Source organism: Puma concolor, chromosome D4 (genome assembly GCF_028749965.1).
Source record: "Puma concolor isolate L17-30 chromosome D4, mPumCon1.1.hap2, whole genome shotgun sequence".
NCBI lineage: Eukaryota > Metazoa > Chordata > Mammalia > Carnivora > Felidae > Puma > Puma concolor.
The window spans coordinates 33,770,347-33,797,779 of record NC_141679.1 but is presented as its reverse complement, the minus strand read 5'-3'; the positions used below and the strand labels follow the sequence as shown (position 1 = coordinate 33,797,779).

General features: G+C 39.9%; 1 long non-coding RNA gene and 1 pseudogene across 1 annotated transcript; both read left to right on the top strand.

The window, feature by feature from the left end:
- Nucleotides 1-6,617: 6,617 nt before the first annotated feature.
- LOC147574806 (uncharacterized) lies at nucleotides 6,618-10,471 on the top strand. Its single transcript, XR_015243308.1, has 2 exons — nucleotides 6,618-6,813; nucleotides 10,307-10,471. It is a non-coding gene; the product is annotated as an uncharacterized LOC147574806 (long non-coding RNA).
- Nucleotides 10,472-12,785: 2,314 nt separating this feature from the next.
- LOC112858417 (methylcrotonoyl-CoA carboxylase beta chain, mitochondrial pseudogene) lies at nucleotides 12,786-25,920 on the top strand (annotated as a pseudogene).
- Nucleotides 25,921-27,433: the final 1,513 nt, after the last annotated feature.

Sequence of the window (27,433 nt, the reverse complement as noted above, 5' to 3'; positions counted from 1 at the left end):
AGCAGGCACTCAATTGACATGCAAGGAGTGAAAGCATCTTGACCTTGACCACATTTTTCACAAGAAAGGTTATCAAACTAAATCGTTCCCATTTGTAACTTCACTAATAGTTTTTTGATCAACTAAGCTAAAAATTTTCTTTTTATTCTTCCAAAGTTCTCTTACTAGAATTCTATACTTTTTGGATTTAAATTTAAATAAGTTGAACTGGAAGAAGCAATCCAATAGGGCCCTAGAATGTGATCATTGAGGTCTCCTTCCAGACTGGTACACATCCATTAATCAATCCTTTGGATATTCAGCAAACAATTAAACTAGCAATCATTCAACCAGCAATCAAACCAGTTAACCCTATTATCCCAATCCAGAGTTTTCTATTTTATTAGCAAGATAAGTCTCTATTTAATGCCTTCATAAATCTAGCTTCCTCATTTTTATAGCATCCCCTAATTTCCTAGCCTGGTAACTACATGCAAAATGTGAATTATGGTTTGACTTGTTATCTCTATGTAGGGAGTCTATGTTGGTTCCTTCATGTCACCTTGTATAAACTGCTCATATAATATCTGTTGGAAAATTCTGTTGGGAAACACCATCTAGTTTAGCAGCCTCAAATCCAGGGACAATTTTCCCCCTCTGAAAACTTTGTAGTTGTCTGTCCCCACTGTCCCAGCACCTTTCTCATTGTCCATGATTTCTCAGAGACAACCAACAGTGGTCCCATATCACATCAGGCAATTCTTTTGGTTACTTGGGAGGTAATTCTTGAGTTTGACAACTTGAACTAACTTTAAGAAACTAGGCAATATCTTATGATCAGTTTCCATTTCTCTCTTAAACAAAAAAGAAAAAAAAAGAAACCTCAGTTTTATGCTTTACAATTGAACAGGCCTGACATCTCTCCACCTCTCCACTCCTTGTTAATTTGATACTATTTACTTTCAGGTAGCTGTCCTTTCCCTTCCTCCTTCCCTCTTATATTTAGGTTGTTGATCCATGTTGAGTTAATTTTTGTAAATGAAGTAATGTCCGAATTCATTCTTTTGAATGTCTTTATCCAGTTGCCCCAGTACCAGTTTCAAAGGGACAGACTATTCTCCCCCTATTGAATGGTATTGGTGCCCATATAAAAAATGAATTGGCCATAAATATTTAAATTGATTTTTTTTTTAATTTTTTTTTCAACATTTATTTATTTTTGGGACAGAGAGAGACAGAGCATGAACGGGGGAGGGGCAGAGAGAGAGGGAGACACAGAATCGGAAACAGGCTCCAGGCTCTGAGCCATCAGCCCAGAGCCTGACGCGGGGCTCGAACTCACGGACCGCAAGATCGTGACCTGGCTGAAGTCGGACGCTTAACCGACTGCGCCACCCAGGCGCCCCTTAAATTGATTTTTTAATTCTCAATTCTATTTCATTGGTCTATATGTCTATCCTTATGCGAGTACCGCACTCTTTTAGCTTTGTGGTAAGTTTTGAAATTGAAAAGTCTGAATCCTACAACTTTGTTTTTCTTTTTCAGTATTGTTTTAGCTATTCTGGGCTACTTGCAATTCCATATAAATTTGAGGATTGGCTTTTCCATTTCAGGGGGGAAAAAACCCACCATTGGAATCTTGGTAGGGATTGCACTGAATCTATGGATTATTTGGAGGAGTACTGTCATCTTAACAATAATATGTCTTCCAATCCATGAGCATGGGATGTCTTACAATTTAATTAGGTCTTTTTTAATTTCTTTCATCCGATGTATTATAGTTCTCATTGTGCAAATTTTATACTTCCTTGTTTAAAGTTATTCCTACGTATTTTATTATTTTGGATGCTATTGTAAATTGAATTATTTTCTTAATTTCCTTTTTGAATTGCTCATTGCTGGGGTATAGAAACACAACTGATTTTTGTCTGTTGACTTTCTACCCTACGACTTTGCTAAATGTATTTATTAGTTCTAGTAGTGTGTGTGTGTGTGTGTGTGTGTGTGTGTGTGTGTGTGTGTATTCTTTGGAATTTTCATATACAGAATCACGTCATCTGAAAATAGTTGTACTTCCTCCTTCCAATTTGAATTTCTTTTGTTTCATCTCTTGTTTCTTTTTCCTGCCTAATTACTCTTGCTAGAACTTTCAGTGCCATGTTGAATAAGTGGTGAAAATGGTCATACTTTTCTTGTTCCTGATCTTAAGGGAAAAGCTTTCAGTCTTTCACTATTTTATATGACATCAACTATGGGTTTTCATAAATGCCCTTTATCATGTTAAAGAAATTACCTTTTATTTTTAGTTTGGTAAGTGTTTTTATCATGAAAACGTGTTGAGTTTTTTTTCAAATGTTTTCTCCATGTTTATTAAGATGATCACATGTGGTTTTTTTTTCCTTTTACAGTTTATTACATTGCTTGATTTTCTTATGGTGCACCACACTTGCATTCTTGGAATAAATCCTACTTAATAATGGTGTATAATATCCTTTTTAAAAAAAATGTTTATTCATTTTGAGATAGAGAAGGGGGGAAGGGCAGAGAGAGAGGGAGGGAGAGAAAAACCTAAGCAGCTTCTGCACTGTCAGCATACCCTGACATGGAACTAGATCCCGTGAACCATAAGATCATGACCTGAGTTCAAATCAAGAGTTGGACGCTTAATCAGTTGAGGCACCCAGGCACCCTTATATAATATCCTTTTAATTTGTTGCTGGATTTCATTTCCTAGTTTTTTTGTTGGGGATTTTTGTATCTGTATTCATAGGATATTTGTCTGTAGTTTTCTTTTCTTGTAGAATCTTTGTCTGGCTTTGGTATTTGTTCTATACTGTATTTGGTGAGTTGCTTTGCTCTGAAAATGTTACTAAGGGTCCTTTCAGTTGTCTTTGCAAGTTTTGCAACTCTTACCTTATTCTGGACTTTAGCTTCTTTGACTATTTCCTTTATGCATCTGCCTTTATTATGTGTACTCCTCTCCCTCTATACATGCATCTTTATATATCTTAAAACATATGAAGTCATCAGAGAGCTCCCTATATGGTAATACAAATACTTCCCACTTCTTCCTCTTCAGAATCAATCATCATTCCTCTCAAACTTCTATGAGGGAAATAAATGTGCTTTGTTTAGCACTGTGCATAGGCTCTTCTTGTACAGTGCATAGTACATGGTAAACACTAAATAAGTATTCCTCTCACAAGTAGTGACTAATTGAGCACTTACTATATGCAGGGGAATGTTCTAAGCACATTGCATAAATTAGCTCATTTTTTTTCTCCCAGTAATTTAGAAAACAGTTACTATACTTTTCCCATTTGAAAGATATGAAAATTGAGGTAAAGAAACTGTAAGTAGTTTATACAGTGTCACAAAGCTAGGAAGTGGCAGAGATAGTACTTAAACCCAAGCAGTCTGACTCTGGAATTATTCTTTTAGCCACTGTGTTTTGCTGAATAGACAATAAATAAAGGGGTCTCAGTCATGTGCTTATTCATAGCTTTACTCTGAGCATGTTAGTATCCCCATTCCTAAATATCACTCAACCAGGCATAGCTGGTTATGCCTACTGTTCTATACTTTCATTGTTACAAAACCCTGTTCTTGTTGCATTTTCCATTTCTATTAATTACATCTTATGCATCTAGGTGCTCAGATTTGCATCAACTCCTTTCTTCTGCCCATACTTTTTTCCCAAACCCCACTCAGGGTTAGTTACAAGTTCTGGAATTCAGTGGTGCCAATTGAATTAACATGTTAAACTGTCCTGTCAATCAGCTGCAAAATAATTCACTATTGATAATGATACAATGCCAAAGTTTATAAGTAATTTACTTCTTAACTAGTATATACAATAGAGGGGGTACACATCAACTCTATAGAAGTCATCACTCTCACTCATATGAATTTTGATTTTTTTTCCCTTTAATGATAGAGAAATAGATGAAAGTGAAGTTAACACACTTGGAATTGTATATATCACTAAATATGCCCACAGGATTAAGTAGTACAGTTGAACTTTATTTATAATGTATGAGAGCTGGACAGAAAGGGTAGAGAGAACCGTGGCTATAGAATGAATCTCCATGAAGTCTCTCATAATTATATCTTTTCCTTTCCATTCTCTTCATCACTATGCCTGGTTTGGATTTAGACAATTTTGCTTCCTAGTTGATCTCTCTGCCTCTTTTCTCTATTCTCTGTCCCATCTGCAACCCACTGTTGACCTGGCTGTAGATTAATCTTCCTAGAGCATAATTCTGATGATCCATCACTTCCTTGTTCATTTTATAATGTCCTTCCAGGGTATTTGCAGCACCTGTGAGGTGTTCCCACTAGCTTTATCTAAAATAACTTTCCTTCACCTACTCTGTATGACCACTAAACAGGATGACATTGCTTTCTCCCAACCTCCAAGGCTCCAAGCCATTCCTCTGAAATGACTTTCCCCTGCTTTTTTTTTTTAAATTATTTTTTAACGTTTATTTATTTTTGAGACAGAGAGAGACAGAGCATGAACAGGGGAGGGTCAGAGAGAGGGAGACACAGAATCTGAAACAGGCTCCAGGCTCTGAGCTGTCAGCACAGAGCCCGACGCGGGACTCGAACTCACATACCACAAGATCGTGACCTGAGCCAAAGTCGAACGCTTAACCGACTGAGCCACCCAGGCGCCCCATTCCCCTGCTTTTTAGAAGACTCCTTATTTTACAAGAGTCAGCTTGAAAGCAAACTCTAAAGTTCTATGTGTACTGAAATGCAAAGATTTCTAAGATACACTGTTCCTTGCAAACAGCACTATGAAGAAAATTATATATAATATGCCACTTTTGAGCAAGAAAGGGGAAAAATAAGAATACATGTATTTGCATTTTTTTCTTGGATTTGCAGAAAGAAACTCTAGAAGTACATGAGACTACCTTGTTTAGTTTTGGGGGGTGGTAAGGAAAAGAGGGAAGAGTGAGACTTTTTGTTGCACACCGTATATCAGCCTGATCCATGACAAGATAGTACATCATCAGAATAAGGATTAATAAACAATCATCAAAACTAAAGCAACCTCAGGAAAGTATTTCTCAACGCCTTATTCTATGTTTCATATTATGCCTTGGGTTTAAGCTATTTTCAGTTTCTTTCTTGACTCTTGAAATACATTTAAAAAAATCTGAGCAAATATCCTGACTTATTGATTGTTTTATTCCCCACCTTCAGGCCTGGGAACAATGCCTTACAAATGCCTGGTGTTTATGATATTTCTGAACTTGTAGAAAGTTGCTCCCCAGCCTCGAGGGTTTGAAGAATGAAGGATTCAAAGGGAACATCTCCTCACTAGCTTTAGAGCAGTGATTGACTGCTTCTCAGTATGTTCAGAAGTGAGAGGGATCTTGACAAAAGATAAATGAGTCTTCTAATTCATTAACCCTTCAAGCTCACTGGTTTCATTCATTAATGTACTCATTTATTCATTCAATAAATATATATTTAGCTACTAATTTGTGTCCAGGCACTGTGTAAGGCATTGAGCATCCACTGGTGAGGGAGATGAGGAATAAGTAAATGTAAAATAAACTTGCATGATATTTACAAAGTGTGAAAAGTCCCATGAAGCAAATAATGAGTAAAAGTAGAGACTAAAGTTTTATTTACAGGCCTCCTAATCCCACCAAAGGGCCCAGTATTCCCAGATTACTATTTTTTTTCTGCTTAAACAATGGAAATTTATTTCTCATAGTTCTGGAGACTGGGAAGTCCAAGATCAAAGCACCAGCAGATCCAGTGTCTGATTAGGGCACTCTTTCTGGTTTGCAGACAGTTGCCTTCTCATTTCCTCACAGGGCAAAGAGAGAGACAGACTTGTAAGGGCACCAACTCCCTTCATGAGGGCCTTACCCACATGGCCTAATTACCTCCCAAAGGGAGAGTATTGGGGATTAGGATTTCAACATATGAATTTTGGAGAGACACATTTGGTCTTTCTTCCCCTTCCTTTTCAAATGCAAACTACATTAATTCCAACCCAACAGTTCTCAAATTCTTAACTTGTTCCAGTATCAACTATAAAGTCTAAAGCCCAAAGTATCATCCAAAATATCCTCTAAATGAGATATAGGTGAGAGTGAGGTAGACTCATCCTGAGGCAAACTGCTCAGCTGTGAACCTGTGGAACCAGACAATTTATGTGCTTCCACAAAAATACAGTGCTGAGACAAGCACAGGACATTCCCATTCCAAAAGAGAGAAGTAGAATAGAAGGAAGGGGTAATGGATCCCAAGTAAGTCTAAAACCCCCAAGGCCAATTACCTGAACTCTTAAGAATAATCCTGTTTGGCTCAATGCTCTGCTTTCCAGACCCACTGGGGTGGCAGGCCAGTCTCCACCTCAGAAAGGTGTGGTGGAGGAAGGGGTATCCAGCATGCCTGAGGCTCCAGGCAGCCCTACCCCATGTAAGATCACTCTCTGTCCCTTTCATAAGCCCATCTTAAATCATTCATATTTTTTTTTTAGGGTATAGATTTTTGTTGTTGTTGTTAATTTAAAAACACCTCTTAATGGTAGAATCTTATTTACTGGAAAAGCATTGCAAATAAGGAAATCTTGAGATCTAGAGGAATCTATGTGGCAAAGATTCAGCTTAAACAAGTCCTCAGGATGGCTTCCATTCCTTCTGGTTCTTGAGCTAATCCCGGGAGTGTTTAGTATTTTTTTTTTAATCTTTGACAGGAGTTATACTTAGTGTATATGTCTTAATTTATGCATTTATTTATCTTTTAATAGGTCCAGAACTGCTGAAGACTCACATCTTGGATAATGAGAGAGCTATGGCTTTACAAGTAGGTGGTAGGAATGACAGGCATGTCTATAAAGCAGAGATTTTTCAACCTGGCTTGCACAGTAGAGTCATCTGGGGAGATTTAAAAAAGTATGATGCTTGAGACCCACACCTTATTTATTTTTCTTTAATAGCTCTGGAGTGAAAGAAAAGAGTGGATAATTTCAGAAGGCTGCCCAGCTGACTCTAAGGTTCAGTTAAGGTTGAGAACCACTCTTTAAAGCAATTTATAAGGGGAAGCCTGTGTCCTCGAGGGGGTTATCATCAACAACAATACAGAGTAAAATGAGAAAATTGGATAAATTATGTTGATTAGAAATAGCTGAATGAAGAGTGGGAAGATTCTTAATGGCAACAATTACCATTTGTTACATTTGTTATAAGTAATCACAACCCAAAACATGGCTTAATTTCCCCTTTTAACAAGTGAGAAAACTGAAGCTTGTCCAAGTTCAGTGACATGCCCTTCATCACCAGACTACTAAGTGACAAGGTCAGAATAAAGAGTGGGCAAAATCAGACACAGACATTTTTTTTTTTCTCACTTGACTTAAAGAGGTTATGAAATGACCCAAGGTTAAATGCAGAGAGGAAGCCAGACTCATTGGAATATATTTGTAATTAAGACTTATGGGTTCTAACTTTGGTCCTTGTGTGTAACTTTGAACATGACTTCCCTTTAGGTTCCCCATCCATAAAAAAGAATAAAACAGCAATATATCAGGCCAAACTGTTTCAAGGATTCTGTGATGATTAAGGAATAAACTGTAAGGTACTTAGTGAATACAAAGTCATGGAAGATGCTAAACAATAAAGTATTTTGGAAAGGTATGAAATTGTGTTTGTTTTTAGCAAACTTAAAACCTGTAGAACCATTCTGTATGATTCATATTTTTGTGAAAGGGACTCAACACGTGATCACACAAAGAAGCACATGGGTTTTCTGTGCATAATATCTGAAACTTGCCAAATATATATATATATATATTTTTTTTTTTTTTTTCTCACTGAGGCTATGCTTCTTTTTCAAGGAATTTTTGAGGTGGGGAAGACTTGAATAATTCTCTTGTCACTGTTGTTCACAAAGAAGAGTGTTACTTTGTGACCCAACACTCTCTGTCCCCTAAAGAGAGAATTCCTCAAGCTTTAAAATGACAGTTCCAGGAATCACATCTCAGGTCTCCGTATCCCTGCAACCTTGTGCTGTGCTCTATGAATTCAGGTGGTGGGCCCATGGTCAGAAGTGTGATGGGGATACTCACAGTCACAGAATAAGCTAGGGTCAGCGTTACTCAAAGACAGAGGCAAAAAGTCTTTAGCACTAAAAGAAGTACAGTTATATTATGGAATAGAAAACAACTGCACATAGCTAGCTAGACTTTCTATGACAGGCCACTTTGGCTTGTGCTTGTGATTACCCAGGAACTTCCACTGCAAGGAACTTCTGAGAGTAGACCCACCTGAGACCAGAGGAAAAGTTACATCCAGGACTGAAATACCCTTCTCATCTGTTAACCTCTATTTTGGAATTTGGTGCCCCTTCCTGTCTCAGTTGTCTCCTGTGGAAAATGTGGGTCATGAAAATATATTCCCCGACAAACTGACAAGGATGATTTTAAAATCAACTGAGAAAGAACACAAAAAAATGCTTTTAAAACACAAAATACATGACAAATAGAAGTTGTCTTTTTTAATTATTATAGTAGAACATAATGTCTTCATGCCTTATTTAGCACTTAAACATTTAAATTCTAATGTATCATGTTATACATATATTGGAACTTTTTAGATTGTTTAGTTGAGCATATTTAATGTTTAAAATAGACCCCAAGATCCTTGGCTCTTATTTCTTGGGTAATAAACTAAAAAATAATATTTTGTATAGTAGGCAGGGTTCTCCAGAGAAACAGAATGAGTAGAGTATACATTAATAACTAGAAAGAGGTTTAGTATGAAGGACTGGCTCAATGATTGCAGGGGCTGAGAAATCCCATGATCTGCTGTCTGTAAGCTGAAGGTCAAGGAAGGCCAGTGGTATAATTCTAATTCAAACTCAAAAGCATGAGAACCAGAAATCGATGGTGTACAAAGTCCTGGTCCATATCTGAAGACCTGAAAACAAGGAGCACTGATGTCCCAAGGCAAGAAAAGGTGTGCACCCCAACCCAAGCAGAGAACAAATTTGCCCTTCTTCTTTATTTTTGTACTATTCAGGTCCTCAACAGATTTGATGATGTTCATCCACATTAGTGAGCGTATTAATTTACAAATTAGCCTGCTGCATGGAGGGCAAGGAGATAAATAAAGAGGCAGGCCACTCCAGATTGGTAGGTAGCAGTTTTAACAAGCCAGAGAGGGAACTTACTGGAACAACTTCACGATGAGTAGATCTCTGCACCCACATGCCAGAATATTAAAAGTTAAATAGAGGGCTTAACTGGGTTTACTCACATACACTGTCCACATGGTGTCAACAACATGGTACTCACTCAAGACAGCTGTGGTGCAGTCCTTAAGGCAGTTTCTGGTGCAGGGAAGACAAGCAGAATGCACATTTCGAGAATGGGGAGGGATGAGGACCTCCAATTGCCCAGGTGCAGGTGCAGCTGTCAAGTCCTCTCAGTAACCTCCTCCAGAGGAGGACCATCTTCTTTCCTTGGTCTTCTGATTCAAATGCTAATCTCTTCCAGAAACAGTCTCACATACACACCCAAAAATAATGTTTTACCAGCTGTCTGAGCATCCTTTAGCCCAGCCAAATTGACACATAAATTTAACCACTACACACTATAAGAGGTGCTCAAAATACCTTTTAAAATTATTTTAATATAACCATATTTGAAAAGATGCTTCGTATGAGAAAGAGGAGAGAGCATGGAGAATGACTTTTTTTTTTTTTTTTTTTTTTTTTTTGCCATCATAAGATTTGTGGTAGATGTCCATCATTTTTGCCTGCCTAGGACTTCATCCAAATTTTCCTTATGAAATCATCCCTTCTTTTCTCATTTCATATGATTTGATTGGAGCTTATCCTGCCCTAGTGCAAGGTGAGCCTTGGCCTGAGCCAATAAACATATGCATCCTGTTAGCTACAATGATTGATTCAGGAATGAGCAACTGAACCAATTTTGAACAACACAAATTAGGTTCAAGATTTCTGTGGAACTGCAGGGAAATAAATAAGCCTTTTTTTTTTTTATAAGGACACTAAGAAGATAAAAGCCATGAATGGAGCTACTAGCAGCCATTCTGTCAACACAAGGAGAAAGTCTGTCTGAGTTTGAAACCATTACAGAAGAATAATGGAAAGAATGAGATCAAGTCAGAATATATACTCTAAACCCCCTGCTTTTAGCCATGACCAACAGATTGGGCCATTTTGATCTGTGAACAAATCATTCTCTAATTTAGCCAAGGTTTTGGGGTTTTGTTTTGTTTGGTCTCTTATAACTAAAAGAATTTGACTAAAGCAACATTTATAATTTTTCTTTCAGATAACTCAATGGATATCTGTCTTCTCCATGAGGCTGAAGACTGAAGGAATCACATCTCTCTTTTGATTTTTAAATCCCCAGTGTCTAGCAGAGCGCTTGATATGTGGTAGAAGCTCATTATGTATTGGTTGAGTAAATGCATGAAAAAAAAATAGAATACCCATACTCAAGGATGTTTTGGCTTAGAATTGATTCACTATCTCAAACGCAGCTGGATTGTTGCCATTGATTTCTAGGGATATTTTAGCCTGATGAGTGAAAAAGCTTGAGGGGGCACTTGTTTCCAAAAAAGATCTAATTTATCCTCTTCCCTTCCATTCCTGACCAGTTTGCAACTTCTTTTTACCATATGCAATCCTTATTAAATTTAAAAAGTCTCAGAATTTCCTAGTAGCTTGATACTTTCAAATATAACTCCTATCATAGGAAATATTAGAAAAATTATAGAATGTACCCCTGCCCTCCCCCCACCACCTTCTTTTGAGACCTACTACCTTTCTTCTTTAGGTTGCAATCTGGATTTCTCAAAAGTCTGCTAAAGTTTTATTTGGCCTATAGTTTGCATGGATCCTCCCCACATGTTTTCTACCCCACCCTTAAATAAGGCCAACACAGGTTGACTTTTGCTTAAGCTAATTTTCATCTCTGTGCAACAATTAAAATTTATTCACCAGAGATTATGACCAATAAACACCACTAACTTTAAACCATATCCTTACTCCTGTCCAATACATCCCAAAGTTTGTTGAGTTGATGAGTATTAATTTATTCATTCATGTTCCCACCTGTGCATCTAAATTTAGACACATTTATTTGGTCATAGGAAAATTATAGTGAGAGAAAGGTTAGGGTGTAATGGATTAAACATGCAACATTTAGGTTTTAAGGAAATTCTTCAAATACTAACCCAACCAAGAACTCAAGCACAGGATCAGTGTCATTAGTTAGAATGAGCGAATAGACAATGAGCTGACCAATTATAAAGATTATTCTTGAATTTTATACTGAAATACTCTTTGCTTCTTGTCCATATCCTTAGTAAAATTGTACAGAGACTGCAGAGCAGGTGCTCAACAGGTATGCTCTTAAAAAGTGTTGATTGCCATATCGATCACTATAACTATTTAGGCTTAGTCCTGAAAGCTATTCATTCCTTTGTTTATTAGTTCTAATCAGCACCATTCTGAGTGCTATTATACTGCCTTGTAAACAATATTGTTTTGCAACCTTAAAGTCAGTAATTCTGTAGAAATTAAATTGGGTTTACAGTAAATCCATGATTACCATATAATCTGTGGAGTCTAAATAATGATGTACTTAGCTGTAGAATTGCATGTAAAACACAGAGCGATGATTACATGGCTATTTGAGGCCTAGGAAAGTAAGCAATGCCAAATGTTTTGATGGTTGAAGAGCTGAGAAATCTTTTTGTTTTTAATGTTTCAATTTAAATATTATCTTTAAACATCTTGATACTACCCTAGATGCCTTAAAAATGGCTTTAAAATCTACTACTAAATATTATGCCTTACATTGTATGTTGCGAGCTGTTTAATAAATTAAGACTTGTTACAAATAGAAAATCCATCTGATTTAAGGTGACAATAGAAAAAACTAAGCAGGCTTGCCTTTAGCAAATAATTCATCTCTATTTTAAGGGGATCTTTCATGAAAGTGTTCAGTTTAAGCTTTAAGCAATGTTTTTAGACAAAAGAACAATTAGTCAAATGAGCATTTCATCCAAGGGCTCTTGCCTTGCAGTTTTTCTAAAGGTCTCAGTCATGACTAGACATGCTCTTAATTAAGTTAAATCAATGTATATTGCTCTCCTAATACAGCCCAAGCTCTGAGCCATGGTAATTACTGAATCTTGCAGAGTGGCCCACAGAGATATCTACAGAGGTGATATGATTGGTCAAAGTCATACTATTGCTTCATGGCAGAGTTTCATCTAAAACTGATATGTCTTACCTCCTAATCCAGAGTCTTCCACACTACATCAAGCCCTGTAGAGAAACCACCATAAATTAGATGTAGACCCCACTCTTAAGGGGCTGAAAATTTAGTAGAGAATATGAGACAAGAAGAGCCAAAATATCACAATAACTAAAGAGCAAGAAAGCTATCACAGAGGTGTTATTGGGTAATAATGAGTAGCATGGGACTGGCATTTCAGTAGCCCAGAGATTAAGCCAACTACAGGAAGATGTGATCTCCACTAAGACACTTACTAATTCTAACCTTAATTCTTTTTTCTGTAAAATTAACAAGTAGGATTGTTGTGAGGATGAAGTGTAATAATCTGTGTAAGTTAAATTCTTAGCACAGTGGTTGGTACATGGGAAGAATTCAGTAAATTTTAATTATTATTAATGGAGGGGGAAATTATGAGAGTGTCATTAGTGGGAAGGGACCACCAAATTAGTACAACTGGGAAAGGCTATGAGGAAATAGCATGTGTGAAGCAGGAAGGACAACCATGGGCCTCAGAGTTGAAAGAGAAGGAGACGGTGACATCTTCAGCAAGATTGTAGTATGTAAATATGGGAAAGTAACAAGGAAGAAAAATGAGAGGCATAGAAACAGCATGCAAGGGGCGCCTGGGTGGCTCAGTTGGTCAAGCGTCCAGCTTCAGCTCAGGTCATGATCTCGCAGTCCGTGAGTTCAAGCCCTGCATCCGGCTCTGGGCTGATGGCTCAGAGCCTGGAGCCTGCTTCCGATTCTGTGTCTCCCTCTCTCTCTGCCCCTCCCCCATTCATGCTCTGTCTCTCTCTGTATCAAAAAATAAATAAAACGTTAAAAGAAACAGCATGCAAAACTTCCATTTGGGCTGAATTCATATTTAAGAAATAATAGTAACTCTATTAACCATCGATTCATAGGACTGAGATGACAAAGACATGGGAGACCACAATAATATGCAGGTGAGTTAGACCCTTCTCATGGGGAGTTTTGAGTCCACAGATGGGCATGTCAAATGTTGAGGGATGACTGAAAACTTGGAACAGTAGAGGTATGGCATAGTTGGACCTGGATTTCTGAAAAATGATTTTGGCAGTGGTGGGAAGGATACACTGCAAAAGGAAAGAATACTTTGCAGCCACAGCAGAGAAAAGCCCACCACAACAGTTCAAGTGATGGAGACAAAAGTCTGAAATAGATGGTGGCTATACAGAGGATATAATGGAGAGGGACAAGAAATGTGGTAGATTATCTTCCCAAGGGCTACCATAACAAATACCACAAACCAAGTAGTTTAAACCAATAGAAATTTATTCTCTCCTAGCTCTGAGGGTAGAAATCCAAAATCAAGGTGTCAGTAGGTCTGTGCTTCCTCTGAATGTTCTAGAGAAGTATCCTTCCTTGACTGTCTTCTAGTTTCTGGTTGTTGTCAGCAATCCTTGGTATTCTGTAGCTTACATCTTGCATCACTAATAATCCCTGACTCCATCTTCATGTAATCTGTCCCTGTGTCCAAATCTCCATCTTCTTCCTTTTATAAAAGTTCCAGTCATTGGATTTAGGGCTCACTCTACTCCAGCATGAACCCATATTAGTTAACTATATAAACAATTCTGTTTCCAAATAAGACCACAGTCACAGGTACTAGAGTTAGAACTTGTACAGTTCAACCTACTATATGTGGTAACCACAAACTTGAAACATGCTAAGATGTGGGAAACCAGAAAGGGGTCACTTCCATTCTCCTGCTTCTATGATTTTTTTCTAGTAAAAAGAATAAAAGAAGAAGTAGTCTTTTTGGTCCTTTGATTGGATTAGTTGAGCTCATTGAATAGGCCACATATGAGCAGACTTCTATAAACTGCCCTTCACTGAGGTTAAGCTAATGTGTACTTTCCTGTTCTGACAGCTTCCCTGGCTCTCAGCTGAAGGAGAGAAGATCTCCTCAGGAAGAGGTTTAACACCTGGGGAAAAAAGAGGATGTGGATCCAAACTGAATACCAGGCTTTATATACCTGTCTGAGCCTCAGTGTCATAACCTATAAAATGAACATATTGAGTTGATGTAACAAATAAATGCTCTTATCTCAGTACTTACTGTATATTTAAACACTATGACTTGGTGCCATTATAATGATTATTATTCCTTTTGTTAATAATAGCCTGGGGCACCGGGTTCTCTCAGTCTATTGGGTGTTCAAATCTTGATTTTTGGCTCCGGTCATGATCTCACAGGTTTGTGGGATCAAGCCACATGTCAGGATCTGTGCTGACAGTGTGGAGCCTGCTTGGGATTCTCTCTCTCTCTCTCTCTCTCTCTCTCTCTCTCTCTCTCTCTCCCTCCCTCTCTCTCCCTCCCTCTCTCTCTCTCCCTCTCTCTGCTACTCCTTCCCCATCCCTCACTCTCTCAAAATAAATAAACTTAAAAAAAATAGCCATCTTTTGATTGTTTCTTTCATCAGACTGCCTCTCAGCTTATATGACTTAACTTGCACTCCTGAATTGATCTCTGTAGGGGACTGTGCCACATTTGTCACTGGTATGCCAATTTTGAATGATTGTCTTTTAAAAAAAAAAAAATGTTTTTATTTATTTATTTATTTATTTCTGAGACAGAGAGAAACAGAGCATGAGTGGGGGAGGGACAGATAGAGAGGGAGACACAGAATCCGAAGCAGGCTCCAGGCTCAGAGGTGTCAGCATAGAGCCCAACCGGGGACTCGAACTCAGAAACCATGAGATCATGACCTGAGTCAAGGTTGGTCGTTCAACTGACTGAGCCACCCAGGAGCCCCTTGAATGATTGTCTTAAGGCCACAGTCCAAAGGTAAATAGAGAAGATGTATGTCCCTTAAACCCTAGGTCATTTTATGCTTCCAACATAGCTTATATTTCCCTTTTCCATTCTCTCTAGGAAATTATTTATAAGTAAAATATCTAAACCACTGGGCATATTTTTTAAATTCATAGATCAAATCCTATTATGACAAACTCCAGGGGACATTTGAAACACATTTATTGTACTGAAATTTTGTTGTACTAAATATTGTTTGAAACCTAAACTGTGGCTGAGAAATATTTTCCTGAATAGATTTTTATAAAAACAGTTGCTGTAATGGAGAATTGTTTCATAAACTTCACATGAAAAAATTATCATTGCTTCCTCCTCCCACCTAGTATATTTCTTGATGTGATTCATATGCCTTTAGTTTTAAAAGCTACCCAAAGACAGTGTCCTTGACACTATGAAAAGCTTCAGGTAGCTCAGTAGGTTGGTTGGTACTCCTCAAGGACAGGGGATGCTTGTCATTCATTCTTGTACCCCCAGGTCCCTGCCTGGTACTTGGAGAGTAACCAAAATAGTATTTGATAAATGGATGAATAACTAAATAACTGAATTCATTAGCATCAAATTAGAAGAACCCTCTTGAGACTGTGCCCCTTATCAGTTTATTTATAAACATTTACCAAAAATATTTTACATGTATTTAGTATCAAAGCAAAATTGGGGGTCTCACAAGAACAGAATGAGCTCCAAAGAATCATCTGAGTACCACCTGCAGGCCAATCAAAATATTGTTTCTAATTGGCATTCCTACAAGTGGTTAATTTTTCCCCTATGCCTGACTTGAAAGCACTCAGGTGCAAAATTTGTTCCTCTCTTTGAGACTATCTTAATAATCACTCCCTGTCTGAATCTTGGAACCAGAATCCCCCACTGATGGGTACAAATGAGGGAGAAATATTGTCAGCACACATGGGCACTGGCTCGTGGCAATGAAGATTTATTTGATCCAGTCAGCCAAGTGATCACCAGAAGCAAGTAATCAAGAGAATGAAATTCTAGGATGGGTTCCACCAGTACCTCTTTTGTTCAACAATATGCCTCTGCCCATCTACACAGAGCTCAGTCCAGGGAATAGTGCATTTGTTAACTCAAATCTTGTTTGAAGATATTGACCCTAAAAATATTGAGACTTTGGAGCTCAATTTTTGTTCTTAAATGACTTTAAACTTTTGTTTGTAGCTCAGTCGATGTCACTGGGATTTATTTGGCTGCTGGCTCTGAGTCGGTATTTGAAAAGAGCAGCACCATATGCAGCACATGCATATTCAATGGTGCAGTTCTTTTTCTAGGGGGAGGGGGGGAGTGCCAGGACTCATAGCTCACAATATGAATTTGCATTCCACTTTGCATAAATTTGCATGTAGACTTCATAAGCCTCTAATTTCAAGTATGTAAAATGAAACAAATCAATGCAATCTATGGCAATTGTTTTCCAAGGCATTAATCACATGAAATACATACCAGCTTTCCTTAACCAATTAATTTAATCATACCCAAGGTTAGGAGAGACAGGGAAGTGGTGAATAATGGCTGTTAAGTGCTTGGCCTAAGGCTGGAAGGATATGCAGACTAAACATTGCTCCAATATGTCTTCTTTCTAACCCCTATGTCTCCTGTGGAGATTATGTTATTGTTTGCCCACTATTTCACTTCTTCTCTCTTCAATGAGTGGCCATAAGACTTTGAGCAATGAAATGTGGGCAAAAGCAATGCATGTCCCCTCAAAGCAGCAGCTTTAAGACCCCACACGTGGTTCAATATCTCTCATTTTCTGCCATGATATAAGCACTATGCCATCTAGAGAATGCTGTATTTGCTTGAATCCCAGGGTGCTATAAGTTGATGATATTTTCATTTGTTGTTGCTGCAGCATATTCTAGTCTATTCTGACTGATGATGCTTTTGTAGAATTATTACAATGAACTTTAGCTTCAGAGGTTTGTGTCAGTTTTGAGTACATAAGAATATGTGTGCAGTGTTGGGGTGGAGACAAAATATTAAATGATATGGTTCATGTGGTTAATAAATATATGAAGCAACTGGAGAAATAATCCATACATTCAAGATCAACTAAATGTCACCACAATGAAGAATAATAGAAGACATATTTTATCCTCCCTAATTAAGTGAGATGGAATAGACTATTTATAATACTTAAGATTGGCAAATTCATAAAATTTGGTCTGTATTTGAGACACATGCCAACTTTCTCTTTGGAAGTGCTTTGGAATTCTTCAGGTTCCATTTGGGGAAAAGTCTCAATTAAATGTCAATTTTTAAACACCTTTTGTTAGTATCTTTCAATCCACTATTAATTTAAGAGTAGAGGAATTTGAAACCAAAGGAAAGTACATAGTGAATTTTCAAACATGAAATCTTAAATCTTGAATCTGGAAAACTAGATCTTTATGTTTTTCCAAAGTGCAAAAGTTTGTGTGGCAGGAACTGAAAATAATATAGGAATACAGATTATAGAAATACATGGTAAAACTTGCCTTCCAGCCAACTAAATCTAGTGGCTTTTCTTCTACTTCCACAATGCTGTCCTACAAACTCCAGGGTTAAGCAGTCCAACACTGACCCAAGGATGCAGAATGTCAAGGGAAGAAGAAACATGCAATACCAAAGATTATTTTTATTCTCATAAGGAAAAGATTAGAAATGTAAATAAGATAGCTCCTAACAGAAATGAAGGAATCATAAATCACAAGTGTGTGGGTTCTTCTTCTTTCCCCAGGCCACATAGCCAAAAAATGGTTGTGCATTTTGCAAACTCTTCTGCACTAAGTACATTACTATTTATGCTGTCTGGATTACATGGTAATCACCCTTGAATAGAATCTGCTTCCTTCCCAGTATAATCTCTACATAATTAGTCGTTTGAAGGTTGCCTAAGAACTTTAACAGACCTCCAGAAGAATGAATTTTCTCTAAAGAAAGAAAAAAATATTTACACAAATTTTATGCTATATGAAACAAACCTCAAGGAAAAAAAGTAAACACTTAAAGTGCTAAAACACGGGGAAAACAAAACAAAAAGTGAGAGAGAGATGGCAGTCTATCAAAGGATGGGAAGGTTATTTTACTTCCCCCCAGTTGCCCAGAAGTGTACTTGCATCTTTGATACTTTTTGGACAAAGAGATCTTCCAGCAGAGTGAGACTCTCCTGGTAGTTCTTATATTACAAATGCCACAGAATGGTTTTTCTTCACTAAATCAATTTCTTGCCCATAGCCAGAAACAGTATGTATGATTAGACGACTGGTTTTGAAAATCATTTTCTGAGCTCTTTCCCATCTCAAATGTTTCAGAATTAGCCAGAAGTGGACTTGAACTTTTAAAAGTGGATTGATTCCTAGAGTAATAAACACCTGCTAACTCAGCTTTTGAATGAAAACTGATCTTCCAGTTTAAGAGGCATTTAAATCAAGCCCAGCGATTAATTTTATGACTATTATTCTTTTTAAAAAAAAAATTTTTTTTTCAACGTTTATTTATTTTTGGGACAGAGAGAGACAGAGCATGAACGGGGGAGGGGCAGAGAGAGAGGGAGACACAGAATCGGAAACAGGCTCCAGGCTCTGAGCCATCTGCCCAGAGCCTGACGCGGGGCTCGAACTCAGACTGCGAGATCGTGACCTGGCTGAAGTCGGACGCTTAACGACTGCGCCACCCAGGCGCCCCTATGACTATTATTCTAAATTCACTTTCTGTTATATTATTTAAATCCTTTTTGATCAGTTCATTAGCTGTTGTTATTTCCTGGAGATTCTTCTGAGGGGAATTCTTCTGCTTGGTCATTTTGGATAGTCCCTGGAGTGGTGAGGACCTGCAGGGCACTTCCCCTGTGCTGTGGTGTATAACTGGAGTTGGTGGGCGGGGCCGCAGTCCGACCTGTTGTCTGCCCCCAGCCCACCGCTGGGGCCACAGTCAGACTGGTGTGTGCCTTCTCTTCCCCTCTCCTAGGGGCGGGATTCACTGTGGGGCGGCGTGGCCCATCTGGGCTACTTGCACACTGCCAGGCTTGTGATGCTGGGGATCTGGCGTATTAGCTGGGGTGGGTAGGCAAGGTGCACGGGGGCAGGAGGGGAAGGCTTAGCTCGCTTCTCCTTAGGTGATCCACTTCAGGAGGGGCCCCTTTTCCGTGGGCCTCTCGTCTGCGCTGGGCTCCGGAGACTCCGTTCTGCTAATCCTCTGGCGGTTTTCTGGGTTATTTAGGCAGGTGTAGGTGGAATCTAAGTGATCAGCAGGACGCGCGGTGAGCCCAGAGTCCTCCTACGCCGCCATCTTCCCTCTCTCCTCGCCAAAATAATTTCATTGAAACGAGGATTATTTTCAGTTCTCCATATAGGGCGATCTGGAGAGGAGAGCTTGATCCAGCGAGACCAGATAGAATGTTCTAACAAAACCTCCAGAGTAATTAACAGGCGTTATCTACCCAAGGAATGGAACAAATAGGAAGTTCAGGTTCTAAGGAGCTGTCTTGTTTGTGCCAGTGGCCCCACGCTAGCTCTTTATTAATTGCACCACCTGGGATGCTGATAGCGAACTGAACTTTGGAACATTTCAGGCCTGGCATGGAATGCAGTTTTTACACAAGTGTCTTGTGGTTCAGAAATCCGATTTCACAGCTTATCTTCCATTAGATGAAAGTGTTTACGGTGTGTCTGGAGCTGGAGTAAGTTCCTGCGGGTGCCCAAGAGCAGGGGCCTCCTCTCTCCTCTCATTAATTTGCTGATGCCTAACTGCCCTGACGCAGCGGTGAGATACTGGGGAGAGAGGAGGAGGCATTTAAATCAGAGAAGGGGTGAGGTAGGGACATCATATAGAATACAGTCTTTCAAAAATGAGTGTTAATTAAAAGAAAAAAAAGTCACAGGTCTTGTGATAAGATTGTGTTCACCAGCAACCAAGTGGACCCTATCTCCATAGGGATATTTCCTGAGAGTGCTCCAACAATTCTGAGTTCTAAAACTTTCCTTCAAGAGAATGAGACTTTCCTATAGCTGTCTCTTAAATTTGTCAATTGTCTGAGCCTTGGCCATGCAGTGGTTTGAACAGGGAACTACAAGGTTGTCTGATCTTTTATGGGAGGGGTGGAGGGGCTTGGGGATTAAGGTCTGATTCATGATTTGTGATTAACCTGACACGTTCTCTTTTGAGAGAGTAGAAGACACAGTATCCAATCTCATCCTCTCGCAGGAGTTTCTTCAGCTGCATATTTCTATTTGAAAGCAGGACTTTAGTCAGATTCAGAGGAAAAAATAAGTTAGGCAGAAACGTTGAGACTGAGCAAGAATGCTGGATCATTCAAGTCTTCCAGCCCCCTTGGATCCACCTAGTCTTCCTCATTTCTCCCCCTAGTTAAATGTATAGAAATTTCCCCACTGCTCTCTATGTCTTTCAAGACTTTCCTATAGCTTTGCAGTCAAATTGGTAGTAATTTTCCACTGGTATGAAAGGAAGCTTCAGATGTGACCTATGGTCTCAATGTCACCATAATTTAGCCATCCCTAATATGCCCATTCTTTGGAACACCAACTTTTATTGCTATAATAATTCTCACATTATTTATAAATAATATAGTGCTATAAATACTGACCTTCAGGGCCAGCACAAGATCTTTTTAATCAGGCTTTTGCCTGGTTGAAGTAAGACTCCAACTCTTCATAACATTTTATTGCAGATAGCTATGTTAAATTTTCTAAAAATGTCTAGAACATATAGGGACATAGATATTGTGCACCCATAGAGTGACATTGTAGGGTTCAGAAACAAGCACAGTGGAACCCCATTGTGACTCCAATGTTCTATGATAAGGAAAACATTGTCAGACTTTACACTAAGGAAATAAAGTGGGGTCTTGTTTCAACAGTGGATTTTATTTCTAGGGAGGCACTAATTTGATCCTCCAAAGGAACAAACCCATGCTACTTTTAAGGAGGTACTACTTTACTTTATTTTCCCCTGTGAAACAGGTGAGATTATTTCCCTATATACAAAGGAAAAAAAGTAAACAAATGATCTTGAGATTTAAAAACATGGGTGACTCTGGTACTGGAACAAAATGAAAAATGAAATAATCATGGTTTCAGGGAAGCTCTCTATTCAGGAGGTCGTGAAAAGGAAATTGTCCTCAGTTAGGGTAACATCAGGAAATAGACTTATACACAGATGGTTGAGTTGAAGAGGTTTTGATGAGGGGACTATTCATATTAAGAGTGGGTGATTTAAACTGACCAGTGAAGAGGCTGAGGCACCCAGAAGTTAGCAAGAGTGGAGAGTCATTATTGCTCCTACATATGATGGGGCAAAGGAAGAAAAGTGTGTTACTGAAGTCCAGTGAGACTTCATATACCGGTCCCTATCTATAGTATCTATAGTAATGAAAAGGTATAGACCTTACCAGAACCATAGCATGGAACAGGAAGCAGCAAGAAAGAAATGCCCCAACTTCTTTGCCCTCCAAAGCTAAAATCTCCTGCTGGTGCCTTCAATGGCTGAACCCAATGAGAAGAGAGTTCAAAGGAGCCTGGATGATGTGCCCCATAGGTTCAGTCTGCAGGAGCTCAGGTTATAGCAGAACATGAATCAGGGGGATGTGGGAGGACAAAAAAAGGAAACAGACAGTATGCTGACGCAGGCTATTGTCCACCAAATGTTCTTTTTCCTGTCTTCAGCAGGATCGTATTTTGGTTTTAAGCAACACTGAGGCCTACACCAGCAAACTGCAGTGGAAATGTAAAACCCCATGCTTGTCAAGGGACTATTTGCCACAACTCCAAGTGTCTCAGTCTTAACTTATCTAGCTTTGCTTAACATAAAATCATGGAAGCTTTTCTTTTTCCAAGGTGCCTATTTATGATCTTTCTTCATCCCACTATTCTGTTTCTCTCCCCTTATACTTGATTATCCAAATTTATATTCTGCCTCTTTGTATATTACCTATATCAGATAACATTACAAAAGTGTCATCTTTACCAGATTTATTTGTGACAGACACCAGCATTTGAAATTAATGGCCAAGGGAACAATCCAGTTTTCCAAGTGTATGGGAGACCATGATATTTTGGGGTGAAGTGTGTTGTGGATAGACTAGGTTTGCCATAGTAATATTGCAAAGGCCTTCTCTGCCAAACATTCTGTCTCTATCAAACATTACAAGCCCATGAAAAGAAAGAATGAAAGCAAAGATTTGAGTCAATGAGGAACTCAGAGAACAGGAGGATGACTTTGAAGTGGAGGGGATACTGAAGGCAGACAGGAAACTTCCAAGTAGGAGGAAAATGGCATGAACAGAAGAAGTAGGACCCATAGTTGTACATCTGCTCCCAGGTATCAGGAAATTCTCTGAAAGCTACTTGATGGTGACCCATGAGGGAAATGCACTCTTTGCCTTGGAGGCAGCACAGAAAGGAAAACCGTTCTTTGTGGGGTTTATAATAGTCTAGGCCTCATGTAATATCTGGCTCTTCTCTTTCAAATATGTGAGACTTTGTGTAAATTATTTTGCTCTTCCACATCCAAAATATGGGGAAAATACCTAACCTTTACAAATTATTAGAAGTAAATATGATGGCATGCATAAGGCATTAGACATATAGTAGGTATCCAAAGGATATTAATGTCCTTCTCTTCTTTTTAAAATTTAAAATAATCCTGCTTTCTTTACCACATAATTTTGATATACTCAAATAGAGACCAACAATGGTTTCCCCTAAGTCAGAGGGGAAATTAATTTAGACTCTGCATTCCTCATGTTTATGTTTTCCATTTCAAAGCTCCCTTTTGTTGCTAACCCAACACGTCATAAAAATAATTAAAAGAGAAAAATATGCTCACTTAAAAAGAAAGAAAAACAAAGCTCACAATATATGTCAGTGTAAGGAAACCTTATGCTAAGAGGCTAAATTTATTAGCAGAGAGGGAAAAGAAAGATCTAGAAAAAAGGGAGGGAGCAAAGCAAAACTGAGATTTTTACAAATCTTGTAAGCATGTCATTTTATAAGTCAAAGTGAGGACAAGAATAAGCGCTATTATGGCAATTTTCAGTCTGTTTGCTATTTTGATTGCTGTGAATATGCTGGGGAATGGCATCCACTTTCTGAAATGGCATGTATTTATGTACTGATAAATAAAGCAGCAAGCAAATCTGGGAGCCTCAAAACCAACAGGGCATTTCACTCCAGAGTAAGGTCTATGGAGCAGTTAAGCAGATTTGAGGCCTTGTGTAGGTATCTTCCTAACAAGGGCAGGGTGTAACTATCATCAGGTTACATCAGCTGTGTATTAGTTCCTATGACTGCTGTAACAAATTGCCAAAACTAAATATTTGCTAATGATTACCACTTAGTGGTTTAAAACAATGTAAATTTATTATCTCACAGCTCTGGAGGTCACAAGTCCAAAATACGTTGACGGGACTTCATTTATCCTGGAGACTCTAGGAGAGAAATCTGTTCCCTTGCTTTTTCCAGCTTCTCAAGACTGCTTCTATTCCTCAGCTCATGGCCCCTCTGCTCATCACTCTGACCTCTGCTTCTGTTATCCATAACCTTTTCTTACTCTGATCCTCCTGCCTCCAGTTTATAAGAACCTTTGTGATTATTTTAAGATCATCTGTATAATCCAAGGTAATCTCCCCATCTCAATATCTTTAATTTAATTACCATTGTAAAGTCCCTTTTGCCATGTAAGGTAATTCATTCACAGGTTTAAGGCATTAGGATATAGAGATCTTTGGGGGGCCATTATTTGGTCTGCCACAAGCTGTTTCCCCACAGGCTCATTTATCAGAAATGCTACTAGTATGGTGCAACAGTGAGAAGCATGGCACTGTGGTCAAACTTCCTTGGCAAAAATCCTGCCTCCCCCCATCAATGGCTAGATGCCCTTGAGTAAGTTATACAGTCTTTCTGAGGATAATTCTAGTGACTACTTCTCAGATTGCTATGACTTTTAAACAAAAAAGAAGGCTTGCACAATGCCCAGTTAGGGTTAACTCATTATTTTTGTTGTTATTATTGTTACAAATGAAGAGACATACACTGTGGCTGGCCTGAGACTTTGCGGTGTTTCAGGCGCGTTGGTCTGTAAGGACGTGAGCTGAGCTGTATCCCGAATCAGGGAAGCCGGCTGGGAAATAGCCAACTCTGAACCTGCGCGGGCCGCTGTGTTGCGCTAGTTCTTCCCTCCGGACAGGCTGTCAGGTGGGCTTCCCTGAGGTTAGCCCTGCAGCGGTGCGCTTGCGCCCTTGTCCCGGGCCCGCGCACTTATTACAGGGACTCAGTGGCCACACTGGGTACCCAGCCGGACTCAGGTTCTGCCATCTACCAGGAAAACTATGAACAGATGAAACTACTTGTAAATCAGCTCCATGAACAAGCACAGAAAATAAGATTAGGAAGCAGTGAGAAAGCCCGAGAACGCCACATATCAAGAGGAAAACCTTTAGCCAGAGAAAGAGTGGACAGTCTTATAGTCCCAGCGTCTCCATTTCTGGAATTATCCGTTTGCAGGTTACCAGTTATATGCTAATGAGGAGATGCGTGCCAGTGGCATTATTACAGGCATTGGGAGAGTATCAGGAGTAGAATTATAATTGTTGCCAATGATGCCACCATCAAAGGAGGGACCCACTATCCCGTGACTGTGAAGAAGCATTTGTGGGCACAAGAAATTGCAATGCAAAACAGGCTCCCCTGCATCTACTTGGTTGATTCAGGAGGTGCAAACTTACATTGGCAAGCGGAAATATTTCCAGATCGAGATCACTTTGGCCGTATATTCTATAATCAGGCAATTATGTCTTCTCAAAATATTGCACAGATAGCGGTGGTCATGTGCTCCTGTATGGCAGGTAGTGCTTATGTGCCTGCAATGGCTGATGAAAACATCATTGTACGCAAGCAGCGTACCATTTTCTTGGGAGGACCCCAGTTGGTTAAAGCCGCAACTGGAGAAGAGGTCTCAGCTGAGGATCTTGGAGGTGCCAATCTGCACTGCAGAAAGTCTGGAGTAACTGACTACTATGCTTTGGATGATCCTCATGCCCTTCACATAACTAGGAAAATTGTGAGGAATCTAAATTATCAGAAGAAATTGGATGTTTCCATTGAGTCTTCTAAAGAGCCTTTGCTTCCTGCTAATGAATTGTATGGAATAGTTGGCACTAACCTTAAGAGGAACTTTGATATCCAAGACGTCATTGCTAGAATCATGGATGGAAGTAGATTCAAAAGCCTTATATGGAGACGCATTAGTTACAGGATTTGCTAGAATATTTGGATACCCTATAGGTATCATCGGAAATAACGGAGTTCTCTTTTCTGAATCTGCAAAAAAGGGTGCTCACTTCATCCAGTTATGCTGCCAAAGGAATATTCCTCTGCTGTTCCTTCAAAATATTGCCAGATTTAGGTTGGTAGAGACTATGAGACAGAAGGAATTGCCAAGGATGGTGCCAAGATGGTGACTGCTGTAGCCGGTGCCAATGTGCCTAAGATAACTGTCATCATTGGGGGAATCCTATCAGGCTGGAAACTATGGGATGTGTGGCAGAGCATATAGCCCAAGATTCCTCTACCTGTGGCCAAACGCTCATGTCTCAGTGATGGGAGGAGAGCAGGCAGCCAATGTGTTGGCCACAGTAGCAAAGGACCAAAGAGCACGTGAAGGAAAACAATTCTCCAGTGCAGATGAAGCAGCTTTAAAAGAGCCAATCATTAAGAAGTTTGAAGAGAGAGAGGGAAGATGGCGGCGTAGGAGGACGCTGGGCTCACCGCGCGTCCTGCTGATCACTTAGATTCCACCTACACCTGCCTAAATAACCCAAAAAACCACCAGAGGATTAGCAGAACGGAGTCGCCGGAGCCAAGCGCAGACGAGAGGCCCACGGAAGAGGGTAGGAAGGGCGGCGAGGCGGTGGTGCGCGCTCCACGGACTGGCGGGAGGGAGCCGGGGCGGAGGGGCGGCTCGCCGGCCAAGCAGAGCCCCCGAGTCTGGCTTGCAAAAAGCGGAGGGGCCTGACGGACTGTGTTCCGACAGCAAGCGCGACTTAGCGTCTGGGAGGTCATAAGTTAACAGCTCTGCTCAGAAAGCGGGAAGGCTGGAGGACAAAGGGAAGGAGAGCTGCTGAGCCCCCGGACGACAGAGCTCAGTTTGGTGGGGAACAAAGGCGCTCGCCAGCGCCATCTCCCCCGCCCATCCCCCAGCCAAAATCCCAAAGAGAACCAGTTCCTGCCAGGGAACTTGCTCGCTCCGCGCGCAAACACCCAACTCTGCGCTTCTGCGGAGCCAAACCTCCGGCAGCGGATCTGACTCCCTCCTGCTGCCACAGGGCCCCTCCTGAAGAGGATCACCTAAGGAGAAGCAAGCTAAGCCTGCCCCTCCTGCCCCTGTGCACCTTGCCTACCCACCCCAGCTAAGACGCCAGATCCCCAGCATCACAAGCCTGGCAGTGTGCAAGTAGCCCAGACAGGCCACCCCACCCCACAGTGAATCCCGCCCCTAGGAGAGGGGAAGAGAAGGCACGCACCAGTCTGACTGTGGCCCCAGCGGTGGGCTGGGGGCAGACATCAGGTCTGACTGCGGCTCCGCCCACCAACTCCAGTTATACACCACAGCACAGGGGAAGTGCCCTGCAGGTCCTCACCACGCCAGGGACTATCCAAAATGACCAAACGGAAGAATTCCCCTCAGAAGAATCTCCAGGAAATAACAACAGCTAATGAGCTGATCAAAAAGGATTTAAATAATATAACAGAAAGTGAATTTAGAATAATAGTCATAAAATTAATCGCTGGGCTTGAAAACAGTATAGCGGACAGCAGAGAATCTCTTGCTACAGAGATCAAGGGACTAAGGAACAGTCACGAGGAGCTGAAAAACGCTTTAAACGAAATGCATAACAAAATGGAAACCACCACAGCTCGGATTGAAGAGGCAGAGGAGAGAATAGGTGAACTAGAAGATAAAGTTATGGAAAAAGAGGAAGCTGAGAAAAAGAGAGATAAAAAAATCCAGGAGTATGAGGGGAAAATTAGAGAACTAAGTGATACACTAAAAAGAAATAATATACGCATTATTGGTATCCCAGAGGAGGAAGAGAGAGGGAAAGGTGCTGAAGGGGTACTTGAAGAAATAATAGCTGAGAACTTCCCTGAACTGGGGAAGGAAAAAGGCATTGAAATCCAAGAGGCACAGAGAACTCCCTTCAGACGTAACTTGAATCGATCTTCTGCACGACATATCATAGTGAAACTGGCAAAATACAAGGATAAAGAGAAAATTCTGAAAGCAGCAAGGGGTAAACGTGC